Source organism: Falco punctatus (assembly GCF_963210335.1).
Source record: "Falco punctatus genome assembly, chromosome: 6".
Taxonomy (NCBI): Eukaryota; Metazoa; Chordata; class Aves; order Falconiformes; family Falconidae; genus Falco; species Falco punctatus.
The window spans coordinates 78,665,008-78,673,711 of NC_137585.1; positions in this window are offsets into that span (position 1 = coordinate 78,665,008).

Below are 8,704 nucleotides of genomic sequence, written 5' to 3' on the forward strand. Positions count from 1 at the left end.
ACTAGACCAGTCCATATAAGTACTAGGAGTGTGTTTGACACTTAGTATGCGTTTTACCAGTTCCAGCGTCCTCTCCCTTAGTTCTGTAAAAGCCCATATGCCACCCATTTCTGCGCGTGCTCGCTGAAAGAGTAGGCCTCTGTTTTCTGCCCTTTTCTGTGTTCATCAAAGGCTTTATTGGGCTTGTTATTTGTCCAGTGGCTGGTTTGATTTAAACCTAGATGCACAGCCACGTAGGACTGTCTTGTAACCTCTTAACTGCCTGCTTGTGGCTCCACCTTTCCGTGAAGGTGCAGGAAGAGTGGGATAAATGCAGATCTGTATTTCCATACACATCTTTTTGAAGGCTGAGTAAGTTCAGAGGAGAACTTCTATGCTTCTCAATTTGTGGCTGCATTTTATATTAAACTCCGAGGTTTTCCTTCTAAACCTCAGACCTGCAAGTTTCCTCATTCAGACGCTTGATGTCAGAGCGACACAAGCGAGCACTGTGTTTTTGTATTCACAGATTCAGCACCTGAGTAATGTCTTGGCCCTTTTGGTTTATTAGCGTGGGCAGAGCCTGCATGCCTGCTGGTGAAAGCATCTGAGGTTTCTGTATGGTTGCTGCCCTCTTATTGAATAGGGATTGGTGTCAAGATTTTCAATGAATGGCCACAAGTGGGATCTTTTAACTTGATTTGGAATTTCCTACTGAAGCCCAAGTTATTGTTGAGTAACCACATGGAAATGCATTCACATCTTCATCAGGCATGATGTGGTGTCTGAGACACTGATGACTGATGATGACTGTTTCCCTGAGGCCTCTGAGGTCCTCTGCTAGGTAATTTATGACAGATGCTTAATGGCTTAGTGCCATTCACAGTGTGAGCATACATGTGGACTGTCATTCAGCTGAAAAATGTGAAGTTTACATACTTTATTTTTATTTTTAGTATAATAACTTTCCTCATCTACATTTGTTTTTGCCTGGCTTTCCCATCTCCTTCTGGGTTCTTTGAAGTTTTTTATTTCTCTGTGGTTTAGAGGGAACTAGAAGACCCCCTGGAATGCCCTTCTTGGTATTCTCATTCAGTCACCCTGATAGTAGACCCTCTACTGGTCCTGCAAAGGTGAACATTACTGTCAACCAATAAGATGTTTGTCAGAGTGTGAAAATACCTGTGGATTACAGACCATGAAAATTTCTGGTGGCTGGTCAGTAACATTTAGCATTCTCAAAATTATTTTGAAAAACTCTAAAGGCTAGAGTCTGCATAAGCTTTAATTGCGGAGCACAGCACTGCAGCTCGGGAAGGTGTGGGATACAGTGTGTACCAGCGCAGCTTCAGCCCAGGGTGTCCTTTGATAATTAACAGTGCTGCCATTTCTAGTGGAATCTCTCTGTGTGTCGACATCAGCACCAAAGAGAAGAGAGAAGAAAGAAAACGTGCATAGCCCCGATGAATACTGCTCTCCCCTGTGAAAACAGGATGGCAGCAATAAAGAGTACACATGGCAGAATCAGAGTCCTCCCCTTCCCATCCCTCTCCCCTTTTCTGTGTAGGGTTGTGCATTTATATTAAGCCTGAAGAATGAAAGTGGCTGTTGTTCTTTACTAAAAATAGCATTGACAAGCTATTTCAGCCAATTAACAGAATGCTAATGTCTAACATGGATGGAGAAAGCAGACTTAAATCCTCCAACAGGAGATAAATATCCTGTCTCTTAAGAGACATCATTCAGTAACAGCTGTCTCTGGACCTCATGACTTCTTATTCTCAAACCCATTTGTCCTCTACTACCTTCTGCTCAGCTGCTGAGTTTGATCTGCCATTGAGAGGTGGTATTTGCTGGCTCTTGTGGTTTTTTTCATTGCCACTGTTTTTAGCTGATTTGTGTCTTACATCAGCATAGAACTGTTGCCAGTAGTGCTCTGCATGTCCTCGAGGAACAAAACACCCTTGGTTTTCTTAGATGTCATTTATTCTTGAAGGCTTGGTCCTTAAGGTTAGGTATAACCTTGGTACTGATGTCATAAGGGCAAATGGGTCGTTTGCCAATCTTCTGTTTGAAATTTAACCCTAATGTTTATTTGTATATTATACATTCTGTTTGCTAAGTTGTAAACTGTATGCCATTTCATACAAGGGACTGACTTAAGAAGATAAATAAATTGATGAGATGTTATTGTTGAGCATTGAAATATGGGAGCTTTAAATTGACATGCATAGACGTGATGTTTCCCCTTGCTAGCCTGATCACATAGCATATAGTTAAATTATTATACGCATACTGTAGTATATTGTTACTCTTTTATTAAACATTATGTATGTTCTTCTGTCCAGTGAAGAAGATCTGAGCCCAGATTTTTAAAATGCCAATTACATTATCTTAAAGAAGCAAAAGTAATTAACAAATCACAGTAATCACAGGAAGTTACAGACTGAAGTTTAAGTAAACATAAGTGTATCTTGCTGGGTGCTGGATACAGGAACATCATTTGTGACTACAGGAATTTTTTCTAGGTAACATAAAACCTGCATTTTCAAAGGCAAGGAATGGTAATCAACTGTAGGAACACAGAGAGTAAACTTTTGCTGTCTAAAATTGTCTGCCTTCCAATCTAATAATTGCTCTTTGGACTTGCTTTTGGTTCCCGTGTGTGATATTTTGATGTGTAGGTGTCTCTGTCTTGGTCATTTGTTCTCTGTAAGAGGTGGGCTGGGCCGTGCCTGTTTGGTTGCCCAGGAGCATGCCTGGTGCTGCCTCCACACTCTGCTTTGTGTAGTTGTGATAAGTGTCCATTCTACTCTCGTTCAGCTTGTCCTCAACACAGAATATGCGTACTATTAAAATAAAAACAGATTTATTCAGAGAGATAAATCTATTCAGAGGGAGTTAGCATCACGCTTTAGGTAGAAACATGATGTCATCATTAAAAGCAAACAGAAATCTAGTTTAAACTGAGGGGCTGAGTGTTTCTCCACTTGTTTTGTCCCTCCTACTTGAGTTTCTGAAGTCGGGTTTCAGGTGGGGAGATTCCATGTTTGTAGCAAGTTGTTACAGGGGTGTTGCCACCCAGTCCAGGGAGCTGGGGCTTCATGAAGGTAAGCGGGTCTGGGAAGTGCAATCAAACTGCTCGCTTTCTTTTATCCTGTGCCTCCCTTGGCGCTGGTGTTGACATGGACACCTGTGAAGAAGGGAAGAGGTGAGAGGGGTGAAACGGGACTCTTCCTCTGGCAAGAAGTGCTTACCTTTTGTACCTCTCCTGTGCTTTTATGTCAGCACCTTCCCTCTGTGTAAAGGCCTTTAACGTGAATTCATAACAAATTCCCAGTTGTTACAATGCTTTTGAGGCTGACAACATGATGTAACATGTCAAACCCTGTTAAAATAAATGTGCAGCCATGGTCCTTGATATGATTTCAGCTTTCTGTAGACATCCTACATTTTAAATGTGGACGCATTAGTTAGCACTGAGGGTGACCCTAATAGCTTGGTATGGATATGCACAATCCTCATCTTTTTTCCAGCTTTTGCTTGGCTTTCTGCATCACTCCTTATGCCTTGTAACAAAATGAGTTTCTCTTTTATATCAAAAAGCACCAAGTTTTTTCATCTCTGTGTTGGTCCCACTTATTTAAAGAATGTTACGTGTCACCTTTCAGAAGCAGAATGGGACAGTAAAATGGATTCAGTAATTTCAAACCCTTTTCACATGTGTTTAGGAACTCACGTAAAATTCAGAGGCATCAGAATGTATGATAAAGTTTTCATTGGTTTTGATATTTTTAAAAGCCTTGTTTGTAGATTGAAGGCTTCAGGTATGCATTTTTGAACTTTACTCCATCTCTGATAAGGAGGTACAATTTTTTTTTTTTTTTTGAGACACGAAGTTCTTTTAGAGTTACATGGGATATATGAAAACCGGTATAAAAATATCTGTAATAACATTTTGAGAACTGGCAACGCCACAGTGAATCTCAGTTGTACAAATATTATTGGTCTAAACTAAAAAGTTACAAGCTAGTAAAAAAAATCATTATTACAAGAGAACTGGCATATTTTTAGATCTTGTTGGCTTATAATAAAATCCCTTGTATCCTTGTAGAGCTTCTTGACGTATCTGTGAAATATTTTACATCAGAAGGTCTTTGACTACTGGGTACTGTGGACAGCAAAACAGAGAAATTTTAAGGATTTTTGAGAGAGGATTCCCTTGGCATTAAGTACCATACTTTACTTTTTCCCAGGTGTTCTTGTGCTCATCTCCTGCAGCTACCTATAAACTCCACTGTCTTAATACCATCTCAGTTTTCTATTTTTGTTGTAAATCTCTTTGTTCAGTAGGAACCTGTAGGGTTCCTTCATTCTATTAAACATAATGATGAAGACTATAAATGGAAGGAATGAAAGGAGGAGAGCTGTAGCTTGTACCGTGGGAAAGCTGCCCTTCTTTCTGAGGGAGATAGAAAAGGCGGGGTAATATCTGAAGGACTGAAACTGGGAAGGAAATAGGAAGAATCGTCAGAGGGAGGATCTCAGAGATACTCCTGTAAATTTAAAATAATGGAATGAAAAAATTCTTAAGAGAAACCAGCGATTGAGAGAAAGTAGAAAAATTGAGATTTCTGCTACAAAATAATTTGATTGGAAAATTTCAGTAAACTCTGTGATACTGTCTTACTTCAGCGTGGTCTAATTGTGCATCAACTCCAGTTTTCTTAGACTTCACTAAATTGTTTCAGCGTACTAAGTTGATAAATATGCTTTATTTTTTGTAGTTTTATGTGTGGCATTAATTTTCTGCTGACTTGTGCTGTTCTGAAACAGTCCAGTCAACACGAAAGAGAGCAAGCTGGGAAGGAAGGTCTTGAAAGACAGTGCTCAACCAGGAGGTAAACTTCAGCTGCAGTAGGGTTGCACCTGGAGCCATCTGCAAAGCTCTTGTGATCGGATCTGCTGTGGAGCTGTCTTGACGGTAGTTCTTGCCATTCCAGGATTCTGGAGGGAGACAAGTAACACTGTCGCATGATAGGAGAGATCCTTTGGGATTGTGCTAAGATGAAAGAAGAAACCTGGACTCTTGCACCTGGACAAAATGTCTTTAATCATAGATTATCATATAAGGCACTGGAGTTGACATGAAATGCTAATGTCACCATGTTGAGGTTCTGATTTGCCATAATGCCTAAATCTGCATAAAAACATACTTGTGCTCAGAACAGTAGCTTGTACTTTTCTAGGTGTTGCACGTTGTAAGGTCCCTATCTTCCCATTATCACAGATAAGTACTTCTGATAGTGAACTAACTCAGCTGTCAAGGGGAGAATATAGATGCTTCTGTGGAAAAACTGTGGATATTTGCTGTGGCTAAAAAATTGACCTGTGCTTTGCTGTGAGTAGGGAGGATCAAAATGGACTGAATAAACAGGTTCACAGCCAGGAAACTTGCGCATCAGCAGCTTGATGTGTGTCTAAATTTGGACCTGCAGCTTCCTGCAGATTCTTTGGCAATATACAATGTGTAGTGTCCATTTTAGGATCTTGGGTCGCACTTGGCATCGTAATAAAATATTCTCTAAGCAACATTTCCATAGAGGAGAGTTGTTTTATTCAAGTTTCGAGTTGGGAAGTCTGTGTAAAGTCCTGTGTTCTGAAAACCTTTAAAAGCTCAGTTTAACATTTTGAAAGCTTGAACAACTGCTTTTCAAGTTGTTGGTGACAAAATGCTTAGTCATCGTTAATTTGGAACTAGGTAGTAGCCTGGAAAGCTGTCAATATCACCAGTGAAACCTGTCTCTAATTGTTTTGTAATTTTGTTTTGCCCATCTGTTGTCTCCTGAGATCTTTGACCGTTAATTACAGCTTAGAACATAACCTTTGGATAATGTCTACCTGGGAGCCTTGCTTGCAGTTGATTAGCAGGACCAAATGGTGCTTCGTTCTCCAAATGTGTGCCCAAATATCATCTCTCTGCCTGGTTCCTGCTATTTTGTTTTCAGGAAGTGTGAGACCTTTCTTCCAGAAATTCATTGGAATGATTTAAAAGTTCTCAGTGCTGAGCTGGTGCTTTCGTTGGCAGTAGCCTCTGCACACGCTAGTGACAAAGTAGTCTTATTTCTCCCCTCCTTTTTCACAATTTGCTTTAACACGGGCTGAAAGTGAGCATAACAGCAGAGAACATATATGTAAATCTGTTTAGCAAATTCAAGAGTAGGCTTTCTAATGGGACATGTGATGGCTCAGTAAAACACTTTTTTTTTTTTTTTCCTTTTATTGTTCTGTTTTCTCCTTGCTGCTCCCAACTACATAAACAAACAAGTAACTTAAAACCCCAGTGCTTATTTCCATTGTGTAAACTGAAAGGAAGTGGTATACATATTTATATATGGTTTATTGTGAGACAGATTGAGTACCATTTTGACTGTAGCCCTCAAATTGTCCCCTGATCTGCACAGAGCCTGTGAGGTAGTGTTGTAAGTTACTGGTATTTTATGCGGAGGGTTTTGTAAACAAAGCCCTTTGTTGGACATTTGACAGCCGTTTATATTAGAGGATGCTGTGAAGGCACCTGGCTCTCTAGGGACCATCATGAGGGTGGGGAGAGGTGTTGAATCTGGGCTTGTTTGGCCAGGATTGCAGTAGGTATTGGAGCTACTGGATGACCGATGCTCTTATGACATAGCTCAGCATTTTCTGAGAAGCAAGTCTGAATTAGGTCTCGGAAAGATAAAAGCTCCTATGCTTGAGAAAGTAAGGAGGGAACATATGAACGAACTAGAAATATGTTCATTGTAACTGAACAATGAACTGAACATTGTAACTGGAGACAACCAGTTTTGGAGCGGAGTTGTAGATTCACAGATGGCGGATCTCTTCGTATGATATGCTGTTGCCATTTTTGAAGAGAGGGGTTTCCCCCTGGTCCTCTGCCCTCAGCCTGACACCCCTTTCCCTCTTCTCATGTTTGTGGGCTTGCAGCCTCCCTTGGGCTGGACCTGGAGCTCAGCTGACCCTTCTGTGGGTCAGATTCACCCAGTAAAACAGTGGAAAACCAACCTAGCAAGAGCCTGAGTTTGCTTTATGCCATTTCCGTGGGTTGAGTTGGCTCACAAAGGGATCTGAGATGGCTGTAGACAGCATGAGGTAAGCAGTGGGAGCCAGTGGCTGATGCAGGAAGGCAGAGAGGAGATGGGGAGTATTCCCTTTGTGGTAGTAGCGAGCTGTTAAACCTGCTTGCCCCCTCTTAAGAAACTGTTCACATTGATTGGCCTTAAAAAATCACCTACTTCATTGTGAGCGGTCACTGTATCTCTGAGGACAGTGTTCTTGTAAAACAGTGAGCAGAGTGGGGGCTTGCCCAACTGGGAAATCTCTGAATTGAAAAACGTACTAATAACTTTGAGGCATAAGAAACCAGAGGTTGTGGCAGCTTGCTCAAAGCTAGTGTCACATTCATGTAGAGGCAGGCTGGAACGCATCTGAAGAAAGAAGCTTCTGTGTAATTTTACTGGGATGGCTGAATTTCATATTTATTATAAGTCTTCATGCTTAAAGTATTTAGCATGCATAGTGGGCCGACCACTTTATTCATTCCTTCCAAACCGTATTTTTGTTGGCATGCACGTCATAGCAAGTCATCACTATTCCTGCCTCGTCACTTCTCCCGTTTCCTGGTGATATACCATATGATACTGCAACACCTTACTTGATACATGCAGTATAGTTGCACCCTGTCCCTTCTTTATATGCTAAAATGGCATGCTTGTGTTGAGTTGATTATTTTTTTCTTTTTCAGAAGTCTATAGATGATGTACATCATGGTATCTGAGCAGCTATATTGATGAGGTTGCTAAATTGTCAAAAGATTTCCGAAGTGTTTTAAGCATTTCCTTAAATATTATTCATAAACTACAAAAGAAAGACTTTGTGCTGTGTGCATTTAGGAGGGATTTATTTCTATCTGATGTAAACAAGTCACATACATGCACTTACGTTGTTTTTAAATGTCAAGGTACTTTTCTAAAAAAGAGCAGCAAGAGTTTTGTTTTTCAAAAGAGCTAGGTTGATCAAAATGTTTACTTCTGGCTCTTTGCTTTATGTAGTCTCTACTTTTTTTTACAAAATAGCAAATTAGGTAGATTCTGAAATCAGTAGAAGACTGCAGTTTTGATATGAGGAGATCAAATGGTTTCAAAGCTTAGTGTTTTTCTCTTCATAGCAGTGACAGCATTAAATTGTTAAATTGTGATTTGAGAGTGACGTTCCACTGAACAGTGTTGTGTTACAATAAAAATAAGATAAAATAGTAAACAGTCTGCAATTTGAGAAGATCATGTTTATAATCAGTTTATTATTTTAAAATCAGATCCCCAAATTGTAGAACGTTGATAACCGCCTCTGTTTTTAAACAAGGCTGGTTTTAGCATAAGGAAGAGATCTTTAAAGAACCAGTGACTGACTTAATTATAGCTATTTAATAGCAGTATCACTGAAGTAATAGGGATACATAGAATGATTCCGCCTTTGGGTTCCATTCTTAGAAAGGAGTTGAGGACTCTTCTTATTGTGGAGGGCTTGCCCTGACAATGTGGGGCAAACTCACCTTTGTGATGGCTGGTTTTGATTTAGGACACTTACGGGGTAGGGGTTGAAGGAGTGAAAACCAGAGCAATGGATGGAGTTAGGGATGTATTTTCTTCTAGTGTTTCCAAGTTCA